The sequence below is a fragment of the Hyla sarda genome, chromosome 3, assembly GCF_029499605.1.
Source record: "Hyla sarda isolate aHylSar1 chromosome 3, aHylSar1.hap1, whole genome shotgun sequence".
Lineage (NCBI taxonomy): Eukaryota > Metazoa > Chordata > Amphibia > Anura > Hylidae > Hyla > Hyla sarda.
In genome coordinates, this window is record NC_079191.1 from 62577781 (window position 1) to 62594213 (window position 16433).

Below are 16433 nucleotides of genomic sequence, written 5' to 3' on the forward strand. Positions count from 1 at the left end.
AATTTTTCATTTTCATGGACCCCTGTTCCAAAAATCTGTCAGACACCAGTAGGGCATAAATGCTCACTGCACCCCTTATTACATTCCATGAGGGGTGTAGTTTCCAAAATGGGGTCACATGTTGGGGGGGGGGTTCCGCTGTTCTGGCACCATGGGGGCTTTGTAAACGCACATGGCCTTCAATTCCAGCCAAATTCTCTCTTCAAAAGTCCAATGGCGCTCCTTCTCTTCTGAGCCCTGTAGTGAGCCAGCAGAGCACTTTATGTCCACACATGGGGTATTTATATATTCAGCAGAAATGGTGATACAAATTATGGGGGGCTTTTTCTCAATTACCCCTTGTGAAAATGAAAAATTTGGGATAACATTAGAAATTAGAAATATTAGCAATAAATTCATCATAAAATATACTTACTGTTAAATACTTTAACTCAATATAAAATAAAAATAAAAACAATAAAAATTTATAAAATGTAAAAATATATATATAAAAAATATGTATAGAAAAATCTAAAATCACTAACTAAAAAATAAAATATACAAAATACATAAAAAATACTAATAATAACATAAATAAATATAGCAAAAATAAAATATAGCACCAATCACTAATAATAAATAGATTAAGATTATACAAGCAAGTACTTTCTGAATAAGATAAAGTTTTTTCACTTCCATCTACTGTATATATATATATATATATATATAATTCCCTCTGCTTCCCTTCTCCCTTCCTTATTCCCCCCCACCCCTCCCTTGCAACTTACATGCTACTCAAGAAATCCATATCTTAGGACATCATATATCCCAGACTACCATAGCTTATTACATAACAAACAGAATAAATAGCAGTCTATACCAATTCACAGAATATAAATAGATAAAATATTTTTTTCTCCTATAAAATTGCATGAGTTACAAGATCATTTACATGAGAATATAATTACTCATGTTCATACCACACTTTTACATACTCCATTGTCACGATGCCGGCTGGCAGGTAGTGGATCCTCTGTGCCAGAGAGGGATTGGCGTGGACCGTGCTAGTGGATCGGTTCTAAGTCACTACTGGTTTTCACCAGAGCCCGCCGCAAAGCGGGATGGTCTTGCTGCGGCGGTAGTGACCAGGTCGTATCCACTAGCAACGGCTCAACCTCTCTGGCTGCTGAAGATAGGCGCGGTACAAGGGAGTAGACAGAAGCAAGGTCGGATGTAGCAGAAGGTCGGGGCAGGCAGCAAGGATCGTAGTCAGGGGCAACGGCAGGAGGTCTGGAACACAGGCTAGGAACACACAAGGAACGCTTTCACTGGCACGATGGCAACAAGATCCGGCAAGGGAGTGCAGGGGAAGTGAGGTGATATAGGGAAGTGCACAGGTGAAAACACTAATTGGAACCACTGCGCCAATCAGCGGCGCAGTGGCCCTTTAAATCGCAAAGACCCGGCGCGCGCGCGCCCTAGGGAGCGGGGCCGCGCGCGCCGGGACAGGACCGACGGAGAGCGAGTCAGGTACGGGAGCCGGGGTGCGCATCGGGAGCGGGCGCTACCCGCATCGCGAATCGCATCCCGGCTGGAGGTGGTATCGCAGCGCCCCGGGTCAGTGGATCTGACCGGAGCGCTGCAGTGAGGAGAGTGTAGCGAGCGCTCCGGGGAGGAGCGGGGACCCGGAGCGCTCGGCGTAACAGTACCCCCCCCTTGGGTCTCCCCCTCTTCTTAGATCCTGAGAACCTGAGGAGCAGACTTTTGTCTAGGATATTGTCCTCAGGTTCCCAGGATCTCTCTTCTGGACCACAACCCTCCCAATCGACTAAAAAAAAGGTTTTGCCTCTGACCTTTTTAGATGCCAGAATCTCTTTGACGGAGAAGATGTCCGAGGAGCCGGAAACAGGAGTGGGGGGAACAGATTTGGGAGAGAGTTCAACTTCAGAAGCATCCGAGGAACGAGAGAGAGCATCGGCCCTAATGTTCTTATCGGCAGGCCGAAAGTGGATTTCAAAATTAAATCGGGCAAAGAACAGAGACCACCTGGCCTGGCGAGGATTCAGCCGTTGGGCAGACTGGAGGTAGGAGAGGTTCTTGTGATCGGTGTAAATAATAACTGGAAATCTTGATCCCTCCAGCAGATGCCTCCATTCCTCAAGTGCTAATTTAATGGCTAGAAGCTCTCGATCCCCGATGGAGTAGTTCCTCTCCGCCGGAGAGAAGGTCCTAGAAAAAAAACCACAAGTAACAGCATGCCCGGAAGAATTTTTTTGTAGAAGGACAGCTCCAGCTCCCACTGAGGAGGCATCAACCTCCAATAGGAAGGGTTTAGATGGGTCAGGTCTGGAGAGCACAGGAGCCGAAGAAAAGGCAGACTTGAGCCGTTTAAAGGCGTCTTCCGCTTGAGGAGGCCAAGACTTGGGATCAGCATTTTTTTTGGTTAAAGCCACGATAGGAGCCACCACGGTAGAAAAATGTGGAATAAATTGCCTGTAATAATTGGCGAACCCCAAAAAACGTTGGATAGCCCGAAGTCCAGAGGGGCGTGGCCAATCTAAGACGGCAGAGAGTTTGTCTGGATCCATTTGTAGTCCCTGGCCAGAGACCAAGTATCCTAGGAAAGGAAGAGATTGGCATTCAAACAGACATTTCTCTATTTTGGCATAGAGTTGATTGTCACGAAGTCTCTGAAGAACCATACGGACATGCTGGCGGTGTTCTTCTAGATTGGCAGAAAAAATCAGGATATCGTCTAGATATACAACAACACAGGAGTATAAGAGATCACGAAAAATTTCATTAACAAAGTCTTGGAAGACGGCAGGGGCGTTGCACAGGCCAAAGGGCATGACCAGATACTCAAAGTGTCCATCTCTAGTGTTAAATGCCGTCTTCCATTCATCCCCCTCTCTGATGCGGATGAGATTATAAGCACCTCTTAAGTCCAGTTTGGTAAAGATGTGGGCACCTTGGAGGCGATCAAAGAGTTCAGAGATGAGGGGTAGGGGGTAGCGGTTCTTAACCGTGATTTTATTAAGACCGCGGTAGTCAATGCAAGGACGTAGAGAGCCATCTTTTTTGGACACAAAGAAAAATCCGGCTCCGGCAGGAGAGGAGGATTTACGGATAAAGCCCTTTTTTAAATTTTCCTGGACGTATTCAGACATGGCAAGAGTCTCTGGGGCGGACAGAGGATAAATTCTGCCCCGGGGTGGAGTAGTGCCCGGGAGGAGGTCGATAGGACAATCATAAGGCCTGTGAGGAGGTAGAGTCTCAGCTTGTTTTTTGCAAAAAACATCCGCAAAGTCCATATAGGCCTTAGGGAGACCGGTTACAGGAGGAACCACAGAGTCACGGCAAGGGTTACTGGGAACCGGTTTTAGGCAGTCCTTGGAACAAGAGGGCCCCCAACTCTTGATCTCCCCAGTGGACCAATCCAGGGTTGGGGAATGAAGTTGAAGCCAGGGAAGTCCAAGGAGAATTTCAGAAGTGCAATTGGGGAGGACCAAAAGTTCAATCCTCTCGTGATGAGATCCGATGCACATTAGAAGGGGCTCCGTGCGGAAACGTATGGTACAGTCCAATCTTTCATTGTTTACACAATTGATATAGAGGGGTCTGGCGAGACTGGTCACCGGGATGTTGAACCTGTTGACGAGGGAGGCCAAAATAAAATTTCCTGCAGATCCGGAGTCCAAGAAGGCCATAGTAGAGAAGGAGAAGGCAGAGGCAGATATCCGCACAGGCACAGTAAGACGTGGAGAAGCAGAGTAGACATCAAGGACTGTCTCACCTTTGTGCGGAGTCAGCGTACGTCTTTCCAGGCGAGGAGGACGGATAGGACAATCCTTCAGGAAGTGTTCGGTACTGGCACAGTACAGGCAGAGATTCTCCATGCGGCGTCGTGTCCTCTCTTGAGGTGTCAGGCGAGACCGGTCGACCTGCATAGCCTCCTCGGCGGGAGGCACAGGAACAGATTGCAGGGGACCAGAGGAGAGAGGAGCCGGGGAGAAGAAACGCCTCGTGCGAACAGAGTCCATATCCTGGCGGAGCTCCTGACGCCTTTCGGAAAAACGCATGTCAATGCGAGTGGCAAGGTGAATGAGTTCATGTAGGTTAGCAGGGATTTCTCGTGCGGCCAGAACATCTTTAATGTTGCTGGATAGGCCTTTTTTAAAGGTCGCGCAGAGGGCCTCATTATTCCAGGATAATTCTGAAGCAAGAGTACGGAATTGTACGGCATACTCGCCAACGGAAGAATTACCCTGGACCAGGTTCAACAGGGCAGTCTCAGCAGAAGAGGCTCGGGCAGGTTCCTCAAAGACACTTCGAATTTCCGAGAAGAAGGAGTGTACAGAGGCAGTGACGGGGTCATTGCGGTCCCAGAGCGGTGTGGCCCAAGACAGGGCTTTTCCAGACAGAAGGCTGACCACGAAAGCCACCTTAGACCTTTCAGTGGGAAACTGGTCCGACATCATCTCCAAGTGCAGGGAACATTGGGAAAGAAAGCCACGGCAAAACTTAGAGTCCCCATCAAATTTATCCGGCAAGGATAGTCGTAGACCAGAAGCGGCCACTCGCTGCGGAGGAGGTGCAGGAGCTGGCGGAGGAGATGATTGCTGAAGCTGTGGTAGTAACTGCTGTAGCATAACGGTCAGTTGAGACAGCTGTTGGCCTTGTTGCGCTATCTGTTGTGACTGCTGGGCGACCACCGTGGTGAGGTCAGCGACAACTGGCAGAGGAACTTCAGCGGGATCCATGGCCGGATCTACTGTCACGATGCCGGCTGGCAGGTAGTGGATCCTCTGTGCCAGAGAGGGATTGGCGTGGACCGTGCTAGTGGATCGGTTCTAAGTCACTACTGGTTTTCACCAGAGCCCGCCGCAAAGCGGGATGGTCTTGCTGCGGCGGTAGTGACCAGGTCGTATCCACTAGCAACGGCTCAACCTCTCTGGCTGCTGAACATAGGCGCGGTACAAGGGAGTAGACAGAAGCAAGGTCGGACGTAGCAGAAGGTCGGGGCAGGCAGCAAGGATCGTAGTCAGGGGCAACGGCAGGAGGTCTGGAACACAGGCTAGGAACACACAAGGAACGCTTTCACTGGCACGATGGCAACAAGATCCGGCAAGGGAGTGCAGGGGAAGTGAGGTGATATAGGGAAGTGCACAGGTGAAAACACTAATTGGAACCACTGCGCCAATCAGCGGCGCAGTGGCCCTTTAAATCGCAAAGACCCGGCGCGCGCGCGCCCTAGGGAGCGGGGCCGCGCGCGCCGGGACAGGACCGACGGAGAGCGAGTCAGGTACGGGAGCCGGGGTGCGCATCGCGAGCGGGCGCTACCCGCATCGCGAATCGCATCCCGGCTGGAGGTGGTATCGCAGCGCCCCGGGTCAGTGGATCTGACCGGAGCGCTGCAGTGAGGAGAGTGTAGCGAGCGCTCCGGGGAGGAGCGGGGACCCGGAGCGCTCGGCGTAACATCCATGGTCTGCACTATGGATAATTTGGAACATACCCTACACAGTCTAAGTCCCATAACATGCGCAGTAGTACTCTAGAATAGTGTTGAGCGGCATAGGCCATATTCGAATTCGCGAATATTCGCGAATATATGGACGAATATTCGTCATATATTCGCGAATATTCGCATATTCGTTATATTCTCGTTTTATTTCGCATATGCGAATATTCACGTATGCGAAAATTAGCGTATGTGAATATTAGCAAATACAAAATTCGCATAAGCGAAAATTCGTATATGCGAAAATTAGCATATGCTAATTTTCACATATGCTAATTTTCGCACGCCAGTCTCACACAGTAGTATTAAAGCCTTCTTTACACCACACAAGCTGGAAGCAGAGAGGGGTGATCACTGTGATGTGTACTGTGAAGAGAAAAAAAAAAAAAAAAAACGAATATTCGTAATTACGAATATATAGCGCTATATTCGCGAAATTCGTGAATTCGCGAATATGCGATATTCGCGAATAATATTCGAATTGCGAATATTCGCGAGCAACACTACTCTAGAAGTGAAATACAGACAAAGTCTGAAGTCATGCGCACAGGTCCAGCAATATGTAGATATCGCGAGAAGTGAATCATCCATCATGAGGCTTGCGCATTGATTACCAATGCGCAGACGTGCGTACCTACTGTGACATCACATGTAAACAAAGGTGGTAATAGGCGCAGACACTAAACACATGCCAGACCATAACAAACTGTATGATTGGTTGCGACTTTTCGCAGGATTGGTACACAACTATTGCGGGACACAAGATTGTGATGTGCGGCCATCTGATTGGCGATAGCACGTCACAGGAAATGAACGCAATGTGAGATTATATAAAGCCTACCTAGCGTCCGGGGCACAATTAGCCTCAAAGCCCTTGTTACGCCTAGCGCTCCGGGTCCCCGCTCCTCCCCGGAGCGCTCACGGCGTCTTTCTCCCTGCAGCGCCCCGGTCAGTCCCGCTGACCGGGAGCGCTGCACTGTCATGGCCGTCGGGGATGCGATTCGCACAGCGGGACGCGCCCGCTCGCGAATCGCACCCCAGGTCACTTACCCGTCCCGGTCCCCTGCTGTCTTGTGCTGGCGCGCGCGGCTCCGCTCTCTAGGGCGCGCGCGCGCCAGCTCTCTGAGACTTAAAGGGCCAGTGCACCAATGATTGGTGCCTGGCCCAATTAGCTTAATTGGCTTCCATCTGCTCCCTGGCTATATCTGATCTCCTCCCTTGCACTCCCTTGCCGGATCTTGTTGCCTTGTGCCAGTGAAAGCGTTTAGTGTGTCCAAAGCCTGTGTACCTGAACTTCTGCTATCCATCCTGACTACGAACCTTGCCGCCTGCCCCCGACCTTCTGCTACATCTGACCTTGCCTCTGCCTAGTCCTTCTGTCCCACGCCTTCTCAGCAGTCAGCGAGGTTGAGCCGTTGCTAGTGGATACGACCTGGTTGCTACTGCCGCAGCAAGACCATCCCGCTTTGCGGCGGGCTCTGGTGAAAACCAGTAGCCTCTTAGAACCGGTCCACTAGCACGGTCCACGCCAATCCCTCGCTGACACAGCGGATCCACAACCCGTAGCCGAATCGTGACAGCCCTTGACCAAGCTGGTTTATTCAGCGAAACGTCGAGGAGGCTAGCCATGTTTTAATACAGCGTGTGTTCACTGTTAGTAATGTTAATGCAGCATGCATACTCACCTACTAGTGCACAGATCATAGCGCACAATATATATTAATTGTTGAGCACTAACAGAAACTTAGTAGCTAGGAGAGGTTTTCCTTTCCCATAAAAAATTCTGTGACACCGCCGATAATTTTAAACCGTGTGTTTCATAAGGGTAGCTTTTTAGTTTGTGAATTGAATAAAGTTTAAAAGTTTTAGGGGGGCTTCTAGTAAAGGTTTTCCCCAGAAGGGGTAGCCACTTAAAGATTGATATGGCACTATTACCCTGGAACCTTCAGGGATCCTTTTTTGTTTAATTCACTGACCATAGAAGGAAAGTAAACATTGCTGGTTAGCTCAATGGTGCTTGCAGGACGCAAGGAGGATCCCTACCTGCCTCCTCGCTGTCCGATCGCCAAATGACTGCTCCATGCCTGAGATCCAGGCAGAAGCAGTTGAGTGGCAATAACACTGATCAATGCCATGCTAAAAGAAACGAAAAATAACACATACCCCAAACATTGCAAACACAAAACCCCCAAAAACCTGTCAATAGTCTCTGTCAACATCATCCTGGGAGGGATAATACACTGCACTACAATAGAAATAAAAATCCCTATCATCTATATCTCAATGGGTTCCATCTTTTCTTTTGTTCTTTTTTCTAATGCAGTTTTATAATCCCTGAGACAAGTAGTTCTGGCCCTAGAGTGTTATATATATTAGCGTCTGTAGCATGTATAAGGGACATGTTATCATACCTGTGTCTTTTTATAGGTGATTGATGCCCGGTGAGAAGGTGAAAGTGACCTTTACCCCTGTCAGCTGCAGGAAAGGAACCAAGAGACAGGTAATTAATATTTATATTAATTACTGATAACAATCAGGCTAGATATAACATCTAGACCTGCAGAGATGTCATAGTCTCTACCTTATACATGAAGATATATGTGTTTTTAATAAGTATATCGTCTATAGACAGCTTCTTATATAACACAACTGTGTCTCAGGTACAAAGATTGGGAACATTTATGATTTCTAATATCTGTTTTTTATTTGTAGTAATCCCTTTTTCAATAGACAGACCGCAGATTTAAGACATAACTGTACTGTAAAGGAAAATCTATAAGTTAATGTAATAAATCACATACTATAACTGAATATTGCCATTTAAAACTATGAAAAATACATTATGTTGATTATAAAACAGAAATACAGAATGGAGACAACCGTCTGTGGCTCAAGCTCGACTGCCCCTTTCTTTAAGTGGCCCCTCAATGCTGTGGAAACGGGTGGAGGACATTGTCTTCATTAGAATGGGTCCCCCTACGATGCTTCGGCTGTTGATCTGAAGTGCGTTCTGTGCTTTGGAACCTCGGGGGCAAACTGTATTTCTGTTATTAATTTTTAGTTTAGCAATTCCCACTGCAACATGGTTAACCTCTATCCTAAATTTCTGCACAAAATTGATAAAAGACATTCCAAGAAATATTTTGCCAAATAAAAAAATATAAAATATTGATGAAATTGATGAATAATAATAACAACAAAAATAACAGTTTTTGATTAAAAAACAAAAAAACAAAAATAATTTATAAAATATTTTGCTCCTGCCCCCTTCCCCCAAAAAAATTAAAAAACATATATTACCCTTAAAATTTATGAATAAAGAAACAAAAAATAACACATACCCCAAACTTTACAAACACAAAACCCCAAAAAACCTAACAATAGTCTCTGTCAACATCATCCTGGGAGGGATAATACACTGCACTGCAATAGAAATAAAAATCCCTATCATCTATATCTCAATGGGTTCCATCTTTTGCTGTTTTTTCTAATGCGGTTTTATAATCCCTGAGACAAGTAGTTCTGGCCCTAGAGTGTTATATATATTAGCATCTGTAGCATGTATAATGGACATGTTATCATACCTGTGTCTTTTTATAGGTGATTGATGCCCGGTGAGAGGGTGAAAGGGACCTATACCCCCGTCAGCTGCAGTAAAGGAACAAAGAGACAGGTAATTAATATTTATATTAATTACTGATAACAATCAGGCTAGATACAACATCTAAACCTGGAAAGATGTCATAGTCTCTACCTTATACATGAAGATATATGTGTTTTTAATAAGTATATCGTCTATAGACAGCTTCTTATATAACACAACCATGTCTCAGGTACAGAGATTAGGAACATTTATGATTTCTAATATCTGTTTTTATTTGTAGTAATCCCTTTTTCAATAGACTGACCGCAGATTTAAGACATAACTGTACTGTAAAGAAAAATCTATAAGTTAATGTAATAAATCACATACTATAACTGATTATTGCCATTTAAAACTATGAAAAATACATTATGTTGATTATAAAACAGAAATACAGAATGGAGACAACCGTCTGTGGCTCAAGCTCGACTGCCCCTTTCTTTGAGTGGCCCCTCAATGTTGTGGAAACGGGTGGAGGACATTGTCTTCATTAGAATGGGTCCCCCTATGATGCTTCGGCTGTTGATCTGAAGTGCATTCTGTGCTTTGGAACCTCGGGGGCAAACTGTATTTCTGTTATTAATTTTTAGTTTAGCAATTCCCACCGAAACATGGTTAACCTCTATCCTAAATTTCTGCACAAAATTGATAAAAGACATTCCAAGAAATATTTTGCCAAATAAAAATATATAAAATATTGATGAAATTGATGAATAATAATAACAACAAAAATAACAGTTTTTGATTAAAAAACAAAAATAATTTATAAAATATTTTGCTCCTGCCCCCTTCCCCCAAAAATAAAAAAAACATATATTACCCTTAAAATTTATGAATAAAGAAACAAAAAATAACACATACCCCAAACATTACAAACACAAAACCCCCAAAAACCTAACAATAGTCTCTGTCAACATCATCCTGGGAGGGATAATACACTGCACTGCAATAGAAATAAAAATCCCTATCATCTATATCTCAATGGGTTCCATCTTTTCTTTTGTTCTTTTTTCTAATGCGGTTTTATAATCCCTGAGGCAAGTAGTTCTGGCCCTAGAGTGTTATATATATTAGCGTCTGTAGCATGTATAAGGGACATGTTATCATACCTGTGTCTTTTTATAGGTCATTAATGCCCGGTGAGAGGGTGAAAGGGACCTATACCCCCGTCAGCTGCAGGAAAGGAACAAAGAGACAGGTAATTAATATTTATATTAATTACTGATAACAATCAGGCTAGATATAACATCTAGACCTGCAGAGATATCATAGTCTCTACCTTATACATGAAGATATATGTGTTTTTAATAAGTATATCGTCTATAGACAGCTTCTTATATAACACAACTGTGTCTCAGGTACAGAGATTGGGAACATTTATGATTTCTAATATCTGTTTTTTATTTGTAGTAATCCCTTTTTCAATAGACAGACCGCAGATTTAAGACATAACTGTACTGTAAAGAAAAATCTATAAGTTAATGTAATAAATCACATACTATAACTGATTATTGCAATTTAAAACTATGAAAAATACATTATGTTGATTATAAAACAGAAATACAGAATGGAGACAACCGTCTGTGGCTCAAGCTCGACTGCCCCTTTCTTTGAGTGGCCCCTCAATGTTGTGGAAACGGGTGGAGGACATTGTCTCCATTAGAATGGGTCCCCCTACGATGCTTCGGCTGTTGATCTGAAGTGCATTCTGTGCTTTGCAATCTCGGGGGCAAACTGTATTTCTGTTATTAATTTTTAGTTTAGCAATTCCCACCGAAACATGGTTAACCTCTATCCTAAATTTCTGCACAAAATTGATAAAAGACATTCCAAGAAATATTTTGCCAAATAAAAATATATAAAATATTGATGAAATTGATGAATAATAATAACAACAAAAATAACAGTTTTTTATTAAAAAACAAATAAACAATAATAATTTATAAAATATTTTGCTCCTGCCCCCTTCCCCAAAAATAAAAAAACATATATTACCCTTAAAATTTATGAATAAAAAAACAAAAAATAACACATACCCCAAACATTGCAAACACAAAACCCCCAAGAACCTAACAATAGTCTCTGTCAACATCATCCTGGGAGGGATAATACACTGCACTGCAATAGAAATAAAAATCCCTATCATCTATATTTCAATGGGTTCCATCTTTTCTTTTGTTCTTTTTTCTAATGCGGTTTTATAATCCCTGAGACAAGTAGTTCTGGCCCTAGAGTGTTATATATATTAGCGTCTGTAGCATGTATAAGGGACATGTTATCATACCTGTGTCTTTTTATAGGTCATTAATGCCCGGTGAGAGGGTGAAAGGGACCTATACCCCCGTCAGCTGCAGGAAAGGAACAAAGAGACAGGTAATTAATATTTATATTAATTACTGATAACAATCAGGCTAGATATAACATCTAGACCTGCAGAGATATCATAGTCTCTACCTTATACATGAAGATATATGTGTTTTTAATAAGTATATCGTCTATAGACAGCTTCTTATATAACACAACTGTGTCTCAGGTACAGAGATTGGGAACATTTATGATTTCTAATATCTGTTTTTTATTTGTAGTAATCCCTTTTTCAATAGACAGACCGCAGATTTAAGACATAACTGTACTGTAAAGAAAAATCTATAAGTTAATGTAATAAATCACATACTATAACTGATTATTGCAATTTAAAACTATGAAAAATACATTATGTTGATTATAAAACAGAAATACAGAATGGAGACAACCGTCTGTGGCTCAAGCTCGACTGCCCCTTTCTTTGAGTGGCCCCTCAATGTTGTGGAAACGGGTGGAGGACATTGTCTCCATTAGAATGGGTCCCCCTACGATGCTTCGGCTGTTGATCTGAAGTGCATTCTGTGCTTTGCAATCTCGGGGGCAAACTGTATTTCTGTTATTAATTTTTAGTTTAGCAATTCCCACCGAAACATGGTTAACCTCTATCCTAAATTTCTGCACAAAATTGATAAAAGACATTCCAAGAAATATTTTGCCAAATAAAAATATATAAAATATTGATGAAATTGATGAATAATAATAACAACAAAAATAACAGTTTTTTATTAAAAAACAAATAAACAATAATAATTTATAAAATATTTTGCTCCTGCCCCCTTCCCCAAAAATAAAAAAACATATATTACCCTTAAAATTTATGAATAAAAAAACAAAAAATAACACATACCCCAAACATTGCAAACACAAAACCCCCAAGAACCTAACAATAGTCTCTGTCAACATCATCCTGGGAGGGATAATACACTGCACTGCAATAGAAATAAAAATCCCTATCATCTATATTTCAATGGGTTCCATCTTTTCTTTTGTTCTTTTTTCTAATGCGGTTTTATAATCCCTGAGACAAGTAGTTCTGGCCCTAGAGTGTTATATATATTAGCGTCTGTAGCATGTATAAGGGACATGTTATCATACCTGTGTCTTTTTATAGGTGATTAATGCCCGGTGAGAGGGTGAAAGGGACCTATACCCCCGTCAGCTGCAGGAAAGGAACAAAGAGACAGGTAATTAATATTTATATTAATTACTGATAACAATCAGGCTAGATACAACATCTAAACCTGCAAAGATGTCATAGTCTCTACCTTATACATGGAGATATATGTGTTTTTAATAAGTATATCGTCTATAGACAGCTTCTTATATAACACAACCATGTCTCAGGTACAGAGATTAGGAACTTTTATGATTTCTAATATCTGTTTTTTATTTGTAGTAATCCCTTTTTCAATAGACTGACCGCAGATTTAAGACATAACTGTACTGTAAAGAAAAATCTATAAGTTAATGTAATAAATCACATACTATAACTGATTATTGCCATTTAAAACTATGAAAAATACATTATTTTGATTATAAAACAGAAATACAGAATGGAGACAACCGTCTGTGGCTCAAGCTCGACTGCCCATTTCTTTGAGTGGCCCCTCAATGTTCTGGAAACGGGTTGAGGACATTGTCTCCATTAGAATGGGTCCCCCTACGATGCTTCGGCTGTTGATCTGAAGTGCATTCTGTGCTTTGGAATCTCGGGGGGCAAACTGTATTTCTGTTATTAATTTTTAGTTTAGCAATTCCCATCGCAACATGGTTAACCTCTATCCTAAATTTCTGCACAAAATTGATAAAAGACATTCCAAGAAATATTTTGCCAAATAAAAATATATAAAATATTGATGAAGTTGATGATTAATAATAACAACAAAAATAACAGTTTTTGATTAAAAAACAAATAAACAATAATAATTTATAAAATATTTTGCTCCTGCCCCCTTCCCCAAAAATAAAAAAACATATATTACCCTTAAAATTTATGAATAAAGAAACAAAAAATAACACATACCCCAAACATTGCAAACACAAAACCCCCAAGAACCTAACAATAGTGTCTGTCAACATCATCCTGGGAGGGATAATACACTGCACTGCAATAGAAATAAAAATCACTATCATCTATATCTCAATGGGTTCCATCTTTTCTTTTGTTCTTTTTTCTAATGCGGTTTTATAATCCTTGAGGCAAGTAGTTCTGGCCCTAGAGTGTTATATATATTAGCGTCTGTAGCATGTATAAGGGACATGTTATCATACCTGTGTCTTTTTATAGGTGATTAATGCCCGGTGAGAGGGTGAAAGGGACCTATACCCCCGTCAGCTGCAGGAAAGGAACACAGAGACAGGTAATTAATATTTATATTAATTACTGATAACAATCAGGCTAGATATAACATCTAGACCTGCAGAGATGTCATAGCCTCTACCTTATACATGAAGATATATGTGTTTTTAATAAGTATATAGTCTAGAGACAGCTTCTTATATAACACAACTGTCTCAGGTACAGAGATTGGGAACATTTATGATTTCTAATATCTGTTTTTTTATTTGTAGTAATCCCTTTTTCAATAGACAGACCGCAGATTTAAGACATTACTGTACTGTAAAGAAAAATCTATAAGTTAATGTAATAAATCACATACTATAACTGATTATTGCCATTTAAAACTATGAAAAATACATTATGTTGATTATAAAACAGAAATACAGAATGGAGACAACCGTCTGTGGCTCAAGCTCGACTGCCCCTTTCTTTGAGTGGCCCCTCAATGTTGTGGAAACGGGTGGAGGACATTGTCTCCATTAGAATGGGTCCCCCTACGATGCTTCGGCTGTTGATCTGAAGTGCATTCTGTGCTTTGCAATCTCGGGGGCAAACTGTATTTCTGTTATTAATTTTTAGTTTAGCAATTCCCACCGAAACATGGTTAACCTCTATCCTAAATTTCTGCACAAAATTGATAAAAGACATTCCAAGAAATATTTTGCCAAATAAAAATATATAAAATATTGATGAAATTGATGAATAATAATAACAACAAAAATAACAGTTTTTGATTAAAAAACAAAAAAACAAAAATAATTTATAAAATATTTTGCTCCTGCCCCCTTCCCCCAAAAATAAAAAAAAACATATATTACCCTTAAAATTTATGAATAAAGAAACAAAAAATAACACATACCCCAAACATTACAAACACAAAACCCCCAAAAACCTAACAATAGTCTCTGTCAACATCATCCTGGGAGGGATAATACACTGCACTGCAATAGAAATAAAAATCCCTATCATCTATATTTCAATGGGTTCCATCTTTTCTTTTGTTCTTTTTTCTAATGCGGTTTTATAATCCCTGAGACAAGTAGTTCTGGCCCTAGAGTGTTATATATATTAGCGTCTGTAGCATGTATAAGGGACATGTTATCATACCTGTGTCTTTTTATAGGTGATTAATGCCCGGTGAGAGGGTGAAAGGGACCTTTACCCCCGTCAGCTGCAGGAAAGGAACAAAGAGACAGGTAATTAATATTTATATTAATTACTGATAACAATCAGGCTAGATACAACATCTAAACCTGCAAAGATGTCATAGTCTCTACCTTATACATGGAGATATATGTGTTTTTAATAAGTATATCGTCTATAGACAGCTTCTTATATAACACAACCATGTCTCAGGTACAGAGATTGGGAACATTTATGATTTCTAATATCTGTTTTTTATTTGTAGTAATCCCTTTTTCAATAGACAGACCGCAGATTTAAGACATTACTGTACTGTAAAGAAAGATCTATAAGTTAATGTATTAAATCACATACTATAACTGATTATTGCCATTTAAAACTATGAAAAATACATTATGTTGATTATAAAACAGAAATACAGAATGGAGACAACCGTCTGTGGCTCAAGCTCGACTGCCCCTTTCTTTGAGTGGCCCCTCAATGTTGTGGAAACGGGTGGAGGACATTGTCTCCATTAGAATGGGTCCCCCTACGATGCTTCGGCTGTTGATCTGAAGTGCATTCTGTGCTTTGGAACCTCGGGGGCAAACTGAATTTCTGTTATTAATTTTTAGTTTAGCAATTCCCACCGAAACATGGTTAACCTCTATCCTAAATTTCTGCACAAAATTGATAAAAGACATTCCAAGAAATATTTTGCCAAATAAAAATATATAAAATATTGATGAAGTTGATGAATAATAATAACAACAAAAATAACAGTTTTTGATTAAAAAACAAATAAACAATAATAATTTATAAAATATTTTGCTCCTGCCCCCTTCCCCAAAAATAAAAAAACATACATTACCCTTAAAATTTATGAATAAAGAAACAAAAAATAACACATACCCCAAACATTGCAAACACAAAACCCCCAAAAACCTAACAATAGTGTCTGTCAACATCATCCTGGGAGGGATAATACACTGCACTACAATAGAAATAAAAATCCCTATCATCTATATCTCAATGGGTTCCATCTTTTCTTTTGTTCTTTTTTCTAATGCGGTTTTATAATCCCTGAGACAAGTAGTTCTGGCCCTAGAGTGTTATATATATTAGCGTCTGTAGCATGTATAAGGGACATGTTATCATACCTGTGTCTTTTTATAGGTGATTAATGCCCGGTGAGAGGGTGAAAGGGACCTATACCCCCGTCAGCTGCAGGAAAGGAACAAAGAGACAGGTAATTAATATTTATATTAATTACTGATAACAATCAGGCTAGATATAACATCTAGACCTGCAGAGATGTCATAGTCTCTACCTTATACATGAAGATATATGTGTTTTTATTAAGTATATCGTCTATAGACAGCTTCTTATATAACACAACTGTGTCTCAGGTACAGAGATTGGGAACATTTATGATTTCTAATATCTGTATTTTATTTGTAGTA

General features: G+C 41.0%; 1 long non-coding RNA gene across 1 annotated transcript; it reads left to right on the top strand.

Moving 5' to 3' along the window:
• Nucleotides 1–7925: 7925 nt before the first annotated feature.
• Nucleotides 7926–11518, top strand: LOC130361360 (uncharacterized). Its single transcript, XR_008890978.1, has 4 exons — nt 7926–8000; nt 9101–9173; nt 10269–10341; nt 11444–11518. It is a non-coding gene; the product is annotated as an uncharacterized LOC130361360 (long non-coding RNA).
• Nucleotides 11519–16433: the final 4915 nt, after the last annotated feature.